The 12,073-nt window shown below is 46.6% G+C and overlaps 1 long non-coding RNA gene across 4 annotated transcripts in view; it reads right to left on the bottom strand.

Moving 5' to 3' along the window:
- Positions 1-246, bottom strand: part of LOC111759752 (uncharacterized) — a 207,723-nt gene extending 207,477 nt beyond the window's left edge. For all 4 annotated transcript variants that reach the window (XR_011647779.1, XR_009184092.1, XR_009184094.1 and 1 more), the window contains exon 1: positions 135-246. This is a non-coding gene — a long non-coding RNA (uncharacterized lncRNA). The remainder of the gene's footprint in view (positions 1-134) is intronic.
- Between the last annotated feature and the right edge of the window lie 11,827 nt (positions 247-12,073).

Below are 12,073 nucleotides of genomic sequence, written 5' to 3'. Positions count from 1 at the left end.
GAACTTTAGGGGTCGCGGCGCGGGCGCCCCCTCGACGCAGCCAGGGGAGGCTCGCTCGCCCGCTTTTCAGCACCTCTGGGGGTCCCCGCCCACCTGCGCCCCGCCCCGACGCCAACTTGGGTCCCCAAACTTACCATTGCCGTGGGGTGGGTCCACATGCGGGGTCCCTGTGCGATGGGCCGAGTGCTTCCGCAGTCCCCACGCCGGCCTACACGTCCTCCTACCCGGAACACGCCAGCAGGTTCTCGCGAGCTCCCCAAACACCGCGAGTTTCACAAACACCGCGAGCTTCCCAAACACCGCGAGCTCTTAGAGGAGCCCCCACGACGTGGACTGGACGTGACTTGAGGGGCGGGGCTTTTAAGCCAGCGCCTGGGCCAATGAGGTCCTGCCCGCTCAGGGTCTCCACGCCCCTAAGGGGGAGGGGCCCTGCCCTTGACGGACAGCACGAGGCACCAATCACGTGCTGTCCGACATGCTCGCAAAAATCAAACTCGTATATCAATAATGATCAATCCGAGCAGGAAATCAAGAAAAAATATATTTAAAATAGTAACAAAAAAAAAAAATCACATACATAGGAATGAATTTAACTAAAGATGTAAATGACTTATAAACACAAAACTACATAACACTGTTAAAAGAAATTGAGAGTAAAAAAATGGAAGACTATTCCCTGTTCATGGAAAGGAAGAATAAATATCATTAAGATGTCTATTCTACCCAAACAAATCTACAGACTTAATACAATCCCAAAAAAAATCAACACAGCATTTTCTAATAAACTGGAAAAACTATCTATGGGATTTATTTGGAAGGGCAAGAGGCACTGAATAGCCAAAGACATATTGAAAAGAGAAAATCCAATCAGAGGAATCACACTAGTTGACCATAAAACATACTAAAAAGCTACAGTGGTAAGAACTGCATGGTGTTGTCAAAAGGATAGACATACTGACCAACGGAATTGAATTTAGAGTCCTGATACAGATCCTCACATAGAGAGTCACCTCATTTTCAACAAGGACACCAAGCCCACTCAACTGGGAGAGAATGGTCTCTTCAACAAATAGGCATCCCAGAAAGAGGAATGAAGGGAAAGGGGACAGAAGGGGTGTTGGAGGAAATAATAGCGGAAAACTTCCCAAACCTATTGAGGGAGATGGATGTACATGTCCAGAAAGCACAACACACTCCAAACAGCATAAATCCCAACAGGCCTACCCCAAGACATATACTTGTCAAATTATCCAATGCTCTAGACAAAGAAAAATATGGAAGGAAGCAAGAGAAAAGAGAACCATCACATACAAAGGAGGTTCCATAAGATTAAGTGCTGATTTCTCATCTGAAACCATGGAGGCAAGAAGGCAGTGGTACGATATAGACAAGGTGCTAAAAGAAAAAATTTCCAACCATGAATACTCTATTCAGCAAAGCTGGCATTCAAAAATGACGGAGAGGAGACGGGGCAAGATGGCGTCTGAGTAAGTACACCATCATCATCTCTCCTACAAGAGACCGGCTGTGTGGTGACAGAGTCCTAGCAGAACAGGCAATTTTGGGAACCTGCAGGGCAGGAGGTGTCTGGACATCAATCTGGAGAGACTGCAGCAGAATTGGTGTTTGCTCAAGGTAGAACTGCCGGTTTCTAACACTGAACGCAGAAGCCATGGGAAGGTAAGCCCCTTCCCCCTAGGGCTAAGAGCCGCGGAGGTCACTGAGAACTGCCAGTCATGGGGCAGAGTTTCCAAGCCCTGTGTCCCCCAAACACATGAACCCCAAGCCTGTGTCCCCCGAACCCCCGTGGCCCACACTAAACACCCTGAGTTCACATTCTCCCAAGCCTCTGTTTCCTGAACCCAGCACTCCCGGAAATCCGCATTGCCCTACCCCTCAGGATGTGGACTAACTCTGGAAGTGGGAGAGTTTAGGTCGGAGGTGCAGAGGGGCCAAGGAGTGCAGGTTCAATTTTCTGGACCCCCCTTTTTATTGAGTTTGGAGGAGATATTAGCTGACCTGGGGAGAGTCTAGGAATAGAAAAGAGGCAAATCTGGTGAGAGAGTCCAATTTACCTAAACGCTCTGGGATAGGAAACTTGGTCTGGGAGGAGGTGGAGTCAGAAAATTAACCAGCCCCCTTGTAGCACACCTAAGGGAGAGGGACAGTAGGACGTGCTTAACAAGCTTCCAATAACATATTTATTGTTCCTGGCAAGGGGTGGGTACTCACTCAAGAAATTAAGAGTCATTATTTTCTCAGGTGAGTTGGTTCACCAGGGACCCATTTGAATTTCCTACAGGAGCCCTCACACAGACTTCCTGCTGCCTTGGGAGAGAAGGAAGTGAGGAAGGGAGAAAGGGGGAAGGTCAGACTCCTAAGCAGTTTATTCAGTTGCTAAGAGAATTCTTTGCCTGGGGCCTTGTCTGGTCTTTTCTCTTGGTCTGTTTTCTTGTTTTTTCTTCCTCTGTATCCCCCCCCTCCACCCTTTTTTTTTTCTTTTCTTTTTTCTCCCCTCTCTCTCTGCATTTTTTTCTTCTCTCTTTCTCCTTTTGTTTTTCCCTTTTTTCTTTTTTTATATTAGTGCTGCAGGCAACCTTTCTTATTTGCTGTGTTTCCTCATCCTCAATTTTCTCTTTTCTGTGTGTACTGATTGTGGCTACCAATGCTATCCCTTTTCCTTTACATCATTCTCTCCTCCATCATTTGTTGTTTCTCTTACATTCCACCTCTCTCTGTTTAACCCCCAATATTTCTGACATTTTATCTCTAATACCTCTAATCGGTTTTCTATCATCTATTCACTCTCTAGGTTATTGTCCTCTCTTTTCTTTTTCCCTTTCTCCTGACCACATTGACCTTTTAATTCATAGTATATTGCTCCCCATATTCAGTTTATTTTTTTTATTGATTTTGTAAAAATATTACATTAAAAAAAATATGAGGTCCCATTCAACCCCACCACCCCCACCCTACCACTCCCCCCCCCCCCCCAGCAACACTCACTCCCATCATCATGACACATCCATTGCATTTGGTAAGTACATCTCTGGGCATCTCTGCACCTCATGGCCAATGGTCCACATCATGGCCCATACTCTCCCACATTCCATCCAGTGGGCCCTGGGAGGATTTACAGTGTCTGGTGATTGCCCCTGCAGCACCATCCAGGGCAACTCTAAGTCCCAAAGGGCACCTCCACATCTCATCTCTTCCTGCCATTCCCCATACCCATCAGCCACCATGTCCACTTTTCCCACTCCAATGCCACCTTTTCTCTGTGGACCTTGGATTGGTTGTGTTCATTGCACCTGTATGTCAAGAGGAGGCTCAGATTCCACATGGATACTGGATGCAATGCTCCCGCTTTCAGTTTTAGGGACTCTAGGCTCCATGGTGTGGTGGTTGTCCTTCTTCAACTCCATCTTAGCTGAGTGAGATGAGTCCAATAAATCAGATTGTAGGAGCTGAAGTCTGTTGAGGCTCAGGGCCTGGCTATCATATTGTCAGTCCAGAGATTCAAATCCCCTAAATATGTTTTAAATCCCAACACCAACTACAATTCCAGTAAAGTAGCATGAAAGTCTTATGAAAAGAGATCCCATCTGAGTCCAGTTTCATCATGCAGAAACACCAGCTCCAAAGAAGGGCCATCTGACATGGCAGTGAACCCCATCTGCCATGACCATAGTATCCGTGGGTCTCTTTAGCCCTCAAAGGAACCAATACCTGGGGTTGTATCTACTTTATCTGTCTCTTAGACTCTGCTCAGTTGTGCATAAGGGCAATCCTTCTGACAGCCTCCAGATGCTTTTTTAGAGACTCGTAGCCATATAAACTCATTTCTCCTTTCCATTTCCCCCTTACATTAGGTCAAATAGCATTTTAAAGTCATGTTATTATATGTAGACAGGGATATTCTGCTGATCCGCATTGAACCTTCCATTCAAGGTCATTTTCCAGTTGCATCATCAGTTGGTACTTGATAGTGATCCCTTGGTGCCAGGGAGGCTCATCCCCAGGTGTCATGTCCCACGCTGAGGGGAAGGCATTGCATTTACATGCTGAGTTTGGCTTTGAGACTGGCCACATTTGAGTAACATGAAGGCTGTCAGGAGGAAATTCCCAGGCACAGTGCTGCTCTAGGCCTTGTTCTTATTTCAGGCATATAGGCTCACAAGCATAGTCATTAGTATCAGGGGCTCACTGTTGGACCCTCATTCCTTCCTGGTCCTTACCGTTGCACCTGGGGGACTGCCGCTGCTCCCCTAGGGACCATGACAGAGCACCCCGGCCAGGAACCCAGTACCCCCTGGGTGTAGTTTTTAATTGTTGCCACTATGAGTATATCCAAACATTACCATGCACCCTGGACATATGCCCTGTATAGCTCCCTGTCAGCCATATATCACCTGTCAATAGTATCCTATACCAGTATTCCTCCACTGTCATTTGTTCAACCACTCTGTCATCCAAAACTTCCTGAAAATTGAAGCCCAGTATAATGTCAGAATCCCTTACTAGTAAAATGGCATATAGCTCTGGGTTTAAAGGTTAGATATAGAATACGTGTTGACTTGGAAAAATTCTACATCCTATCTTTCTCTTTTTTTTTCCCCCTAATTATTGAACTTCTCTTCAAAAGAGCCCTAGAACACAGTAATTCATATATACAATATACAGTACTCCCACACATCTACCATAAAACCTTTTCCCTTCCACAGCGATATTTTTATAACTTATTCATATTATATTTACTTAAAGTGATGGAGAGACTCTGAGACAATAGCTTTCAAACAAGGTGACATCTGTGCTTACATTGTCTTCCATATTTTAGGATATACAGTTTTCTAAATTTTTAGTTATCCTATATTTTACATTATGGTTTACATTATTAGTCTGTCATCCCCTATATGTTTATGGTGTAATATTACATGTTTTATATCCATCCTTGTGTACTCTCACGAAACTCCTCTCTTACCCCACATTTACTTTGGTTCCACACATTTAGCCTCCATTTTCCCATCCCCTTGGTGCCCACAGTGACAGCCAACCTCCGTTTCCCGAGGAGCCATGTCCAGAGATACTTGCAGCAGTGTTCAGGACCTAACTTGCTCAACTGCCCCAATGCCCTTTCTCTCGAGAGATACAGTTCCCTCTATTTGATGGCATTAGTCCTCCCCAGGATGTGGGTCCACCCCCACTCTCACTACTTGGGTCTCTACCCAATGGTACCACCCACTCTGGCAAAATGAGCATTCAGACATTCCCCAGGAGCCCGTCCCACATCAGACCATCCCCTCCGAGCATCCTAAACAGGTAACCCTCTTAATTATATTTTGATACGATTTTCTCAGCATTTTACTCTCAACCAACACCTGACAATCTCCTATGTTCGTATGCTACCCCTCCCTCCCCCCACTTTTTGGGCAATATTACCCATCCGCCCATCCCCAGCCCCCCTCAAACCCGCAAAGCCCCCCCCCCAAGGCAACCCCTTGCCCCCATTTTATCTCTTCTTTGTGTTCATACTTACCGCCAGCTCATCATAAATTCCACCCCTGCAGACGTCGGCTCACATCCTTCCTCCACCCCCTGATTTCCTGTAAGCCTATCGTTCAGTCTCTAGCTCTCTGAGGCAGCTTTCTTATTTCATATCATTGAGGTCATATAGTATTTGTCCTTCAATGCCTGGGTTGCTTCACTCAACATAAGGTTCTCAAGATTCATCCATGTTATCACGTGTGTTTGTAGTGTATTTCTTCTTACAGCCGAGTAGTATTCCATTGTGTGTATACACCACATTTTATTGATCCACTCATCTGTTGATGGGCATTTGGGTTGATTCCAACTTTTGGCGATAGTGAACAATGCTGCTATGAACATTGGTGTACATATATCGGTTTGTGTCCTTGTTTTCAGTTCTGCTGAGTGTATACCAAGTAGTGGTATTACTGGGTCATATGGCAAATCTATGGTTAGTTTTTTGAGAAACCGCCAAACTGTCCTCCAGAATGGTTGGATGCTTCTGCATTCCCACCAGGAGTGGATGAGTGTTCCCCTTTCTTCACATCCTCTCCAGCATTTGTATTCTTCTGTTTTTTTCATTACTGCCAATCTTATGGGAGTAAGATGGTATGTCATTGTAGTTTTGATTTGCATTTCCTTGATACCTAGAGATTTGGAGCATTTTTTCATGTGCTTTTTAGCCATTTGTATTTCTTCTTTGGAGAAATGTCTGTTTAAATCTTTTTCCCATTTTTTAAATGGGTTGTTTATCTTTTTATTTTCAAGAAATATGAGTTCTTTATATATGCAAGTTTGTAGCTGAGCGAGAGGGTTTCGTCCTCGCTCAGGCCCAAGAGTCGGGGGGGCTTGCTCCTGCCGAACCGCCGGCGGGGGGTGCTCCAAGAGGGAACACCGGTTCTCCAGGCGTGGGGGACGCGCGGTTGAGGAAACACCACGGAGACCGCTTGAGCGCAAGAACAGGTCTGCTTTATTGTGGAAGTACACTTGGTTATATAGGCAGGGAAGGGGGTGGAGTATGAAGGGGAGAGCAGAGCGGAGGGGTGGCTGCGGATTGGCTAAAACTGGGGGGGCAGACCTCTGGTAATACGCCGTAAGCAGTTACTGGGGAAGAGGGCAGATTGTAGGTTGGTAATATGGGCGGGACTGGCGGGAAGGGTGGCGGGGGCTGGAAGGGGAGGAGGGGCAGAGAAAGGCGGCAAATTGTTCCTTTTGTTTTAAAAAGAAATTGAAGCAACAAGTTTTGGTGCGCACGGTGGGTGTGAATGGCTCGGCGTGCGCAGCAACAAAAGACAAGGATTAGGAGGAAGAGTAGGAGGAAAAGGAGGTTATAGGGACGGGCACGGGGATAAGACGAGGGGTGGGGGGAGACCACGAGGACCGGCTGGTCTTGAGCGGACAACATAGCATCTGGCCAGGATGCATGTGCCCGCCATTAGGGTCGGCGCACGCCGGCACCTGGCGCGCGCCGAGCCTTGCCAGCGAAATGGGCCTGTGATGCCCCTGTACCGGGAGAAGTAAGGAGAGGAAGACAAGAAGCTATAGGCGAGCGGTCTGGAGTAGGTGGCTTTTGGTGAGGTTGGGGTGAGAGGAGTTTAGAGAAGCGTACGAAGCTCTGATCAGATTAATGAGGGGGCTGGGGTACAGAGTAGGGGGTAAGCGAGGCTTGGGGTTGTGGGAGCTGAGGGAGGCAGTGGCGAGGGGGGTGCCGAGCGAAGGAGCGGGCGAGGTGGAGCGGGGCAGGGAAGGGGGCTGTGCCTTTGGAGGATTGAAAATCTGATTTGGGCCCACTGGGGTGGAACATGTGGGAATTGGCTCCTTTTTTATAGTGATAATGGCACCGTAATCGTAGCCTACTGTATACAGGCGGGCTCCCCACATGCGGCCTCGTAACCAGAGGTCGGAGTTGGGGTCTTTGACTGTGAGTGTGATGGTGTTCCATCGAGTAGCATTACGCTGGAGAGTGAGGTATGGGTCTTTGTTAGGGGCACTGGACCATCCGTGGGCGATGGTTTCGCACCCCCAGGAAGGGCAGTAATAGTGTGTTGGGTCATGGCATCCTCTGGCGGAGGATGGGCACATGTAGAAACCTGTGGCAGCGGGGTTGTGTCCCCCCCACTCATAAGACGGAAGGTTCGTGCGTCCAGTGAGGTTGGCGACATCAGTAGTGAAAGAGGGGGCGGAGGCGGTTACATTCGAGGCGAGGAGCCTTTTTTGTTGCCAGAGGGAGAGGGTCCAATTGAAGGGCTGGTGACTTGGGTTGGCAGCGGCTGGGAGAGCGAGGGAAGCCAGGACGAAGAGAACGGCTGCGAGGCTGTGTAGAGGCATCATCTGACGGTGCGGCATCTTGATGATGGCTGATGCTGGATCCGGGTGAATGGGGCGACCTCTGGGCCGTATCCACTGTCAATGTTATCTCTCACCGAAGGCATAGGGTGCTGATCGTTCAGTGGAACTAATGGGTCAGTGGCGGGCCGAATGCAACGCCCAGGAACCCAGAGCGGCTGCGGCTCAGAATCTGGAAAGACGCAAGCAAAGCCCCTCCCCTGTGCTAGGAGGGGAGCTGGATCTTGCCAACGATTTGTGGCAGGGTCTTTCCAATGGACGAGGGGAACTTGCGAGGGTTGCCACATGGGTCCCCAATGCTTATGGGTGGGGGAGAGTCCATGGTCATCGAAGGTTAGGAGATTGTGATGAATGAGGCAGGCAGTCACGACGTTGGCGGGGGGCCTTGTGGGGAGAGGAGGCCCTTTCTTTTTGAATGAGTAGCTTGAGCTGTTGGTGAGTGTGCTCGACGATTCCTTGCCCCTGTGGATTGTATGGAATGCCAAAATGATGCGTGATGTGGTACATCTGCACGAAGCTGGCGAAGGCGGCACTGCGATATGCTGGTCCCTTGTCTGGTTGTCTGTTTTGAGATCCCATGGAATTCCCATGAACAAAATAGCTTGGCAAAGCGCCTTAATGCAATGTTTGGCGCTCTCCCCCACAAGAGGAGCTGCATAGCACAGATGCTAAAAGGTGTCAATTGCCACATGAAGATATTTGAGGCGGCCAAATGCGCTGACATGAGTGACATCTAATTGCCACCTTGAGTTTGGGCGGAGGCCGCGAGGGTTAACACCCTGAGGCTGCAAAGGCCCAAGTGGCAACAATGGCGTGCAAGTCCGGCACGTGCGCACAAGGTGTTTGCAAGTTTCAATGGGTAAGTCGGGGAAGAGCTTCCGGATGGACCGCGCGGAGAAGTGGAATTGGGAATGCAGGAGCTTGGCTTGATTAACAAAGTCTCCAAGTCGCGGCCCGTCGGCAGGGCTTTCATGGAGGAGGACTGGGTTTACCTGGCGGCTGGACACAGAAGCATCAGCGAGGTCATTCCCTTGAGCCAGCGGTCCTGGTAGGCCAGAGTGGCTTCTGATATGAGCAATGAACCAAGGCTGCTGCCTCGCCTCAAGCAGTCGCTGTACGAAGGCGAGCACCCGATCGATGTTTGAGTCACCTGGTAGGAAAGTAGCAAGCGGGAGGCTGCGACACACCTGAAGAGTGTATAGGCTGTCAGTAAAGATGTTGAGAGGCTGGTCTGGGTGGAGATTGAGGACTGCAGCGACAGCTAGAAGCTCGCCCACTTGAACAGAAAAGTCATTTGCAAACAGCAGTAGCCGTGGCTCAGGATTCCCAGGAGTGTATATGATGGCAGCAAACGCCATTTTTGAGGCATCTGTGAAGGCAGTGATGGCTGAAGGGATCGGGTTCCGTGCGGGCAATGGACGGAATGGGTTGGAAAACGCCAATTGAGACATTCCCTGCAGCAATCGGTGATGAGGATAGTGGTTGTCAAAGGAGCCGCGAAAGAGCTCTACCAGGCTCTGCATTTGGGCATTGTTCATGATGAGGGAGGTAACTTCTTTGGCATCTAAAGGCCAGACAATGGTGTGTGGCGGGATACCATACGTCTGTATGGAGAGAAGTACTAAGTCAGTGGCCAGCGCGATCCAGGCCCTTATGAAAGGGCAGATTTTTGGGAGCTTGCTTTTTGACGTATGAAGAAAGAGGAGGGGGCCATCTTGCCATAAGAGACCCGTGGGAGTGACCGGCGTTGGCAGAACTAAAGCCAAAATTGGAAGGTCAGGGGAGAACCGCTCCAGGTGGCACTGCTGCAGAGCGGCGCTGACCTGTTGGACGGCTTCTCGGGCAGCGGGGGTGATGGTGATGCTGCGAGTGGCTGCAGTTGGTGGGCTATCCTTGGTCTGCAAGAGCTGGAAGAGGGGCTGCACTTGTTTTTACCCTTTAATGAGTTTAAATTTTAAGTGGTTTTCTTTAAAATAGCATATTGTTAGAATAAATGTCTGATACAACAAAGAACAGTTTTAATGTTCAGTATTTCAAGCTTTCTTTATAAAGAATAAGGGAAAATTTTTCCAGATTTCTATATAATCAAGCTTAGCAAGAACTTTTTTAAAAAAGCTGAAAACCGGACACTTTCCGAGTTTCTAGAGGTGACTAGATAAACACACTGTGCTGAAAGTAAACTTTGGAAAACAATTAAGCGTCAAAATCAATGAATGTCTAATACCCATTAAGGAGGGTACAAACTCAAACAATCTGTGTTAGAAACTAAACAAAAGTACACAGTCTACAATTCATTTATATAATTTATAGAAGGTGAAGACTAAACAAATAATATCAATAGATGCCTAACAGCATAAGAAGTGAATGTGTTGTTTTTTTTTAATTAAGTGAATGTTTTAGTGAAAGCAATTAAAGATTGTAAGAGGAAACTTGGAAACTGATGGGTTTGTCCATTATCCTGATTGTGGCTTTGATTAAGGGTTAGAGTTATTTGTCATTACTTACGAAAATGAGAACAATAAATATATGGACTTTATTGCCTGTAAATTATACTTCAATAAGGCTGTTGCAAATTAGCACATAGATATGTTTTACAGAAGAATCCATAGAAAGACAGGTAATGATGTTAAACAGCAGGGACTCCTGCAAATTCAACTACATGGAGCCTGGTAATCTATATGTTCTTTAAGTAAATACTACAATGCCACAAACTGCCATTATAGAAATAGGATTTCTGAAAACCTCAGGAAGTCACAATCTGTCCTGTTGCTAGTCCAGGGAAACAGCTGTTGTCAAAGGCAAGGAGTCAGGCTCAAACCCTGTTGCACTCTCTCACCAGATCTGAGCTCTTGGGCACATCACAGGACTCCTCTATGCTTGTGTTTGGAGATTGACATCTGTAAAATGGAGGGAACATTTACACTTACTTCACATGTTTTATGGGCTTTTGTAAAAAAAAAAAAAAAGTACAAAGAAAATATCATATTAATCATCACGATGTTAAATATGTTTTAAAAATATAATTTGCTTCCAGGACCTGGATTACAATATGCTCCTTCTAGTAGTTTGTACATTAAAATTGCTTTCTTGCTCTTTGATTTACCCTAAAATTTCCCCTGTAATCTATACATGCTGCCTAAGACAGTAGATATTGTTGTATTTATTTTCTTTACTTTTAGTTTTTGTTAAAATTGATTTTTTCCTGCTTTGCTATGGTCACACCCTCCCTTCTGCTAGGCCTTTATGTGGAAGTTCAGTGTAATCAGAGCTGACTTGGAGTTTACTTTCTCTCTGACTACCTGATATGAATTTTTTTCCTGTTCTGGGCTCCAAAATGTTAGTTTCCACTAGTGATAACCTTGTTTTTTCCTGGCTTTTTGACTTGGGATCTTTCATTTGTGTTCTCTGCAGAGAGAATTCCCTCCTTCCAGCTCTCCCAGCTGAAAGCCACCCTCCTGTTTCCTTGATGAGTGTCATGTCATGGGGGAGGTTGGCCCTAGGGGTGCCTTCTCTGACCCTCTGACTGAGCCTTACTCATAGACAGGCCTTGAGAACCTGGGTCTGGGGTGTGGTTGTCCATGTGTCCTTGTCCCTCTTGTTCAGGGTAAGATTAGAGATTACTATGGATTTCTGCTCCTGGGGGTAGATTGTTGTGTTTCCCATCTTTTCCTTCCAGCATTTGGAATGGTTTTACTTCTACCAGTGTTCTGTGACTCATTTTGGTCCTTTCCCAAGGAAAGGATCAGGCTTTTTTTCCTGAGGAAAGAAAGAGGTGGTACTTAGAATGTTTTGGTGGTAGAATCTATTCCCTTCCAATTTCTGTAGGATTTCACCTGTTGGATAGAGGTTGTGATGGTTTCCCCTTTCTGATTATTTCATCTGTAGTGGAGCCTAGGTGAGGTGGATGTAATCATACTTTAATAATACTTGCATGAGAATAATACTTCAATTCTTCCATTATGGCTCTTGGTAAAGATCTAAGGCATTATTTCAGTTCAGTAGGTTTTCCCTACAGCCTGATATTGGCAATCTTTTTTTTTTTACTTTTTATTTTAAAAGAACTTCACACTTCTTGTGTGTGAAGAACATTTGAAAAAATAATGCAAAACTAGTACACAGGTATCCAATTTATCTCCTCTCCAGGTACTCAGATTTACCACTTTTAACATTTGCCATATTTAATCTATCATCTATATCCATT

The sequence above is a fragment of the Dasypus novemcinctus genome, chromosome 30 (genome assembly GCF_030445035.2).
Source record: "Dasypus novemcinctus isolate mDasNov1 chromosome 30, mDasNov1.1.hap2, whole genome shotgun sequence".
NCBI lineage: Eukaryota > Metazoa > Chordata > Mammalia > Cingulata > Dasypodidae > Dasypus > Dasypus novemcinctus.
This window is presented reverse-complemented; position numbering and strand designations above follow the sequence as displayed.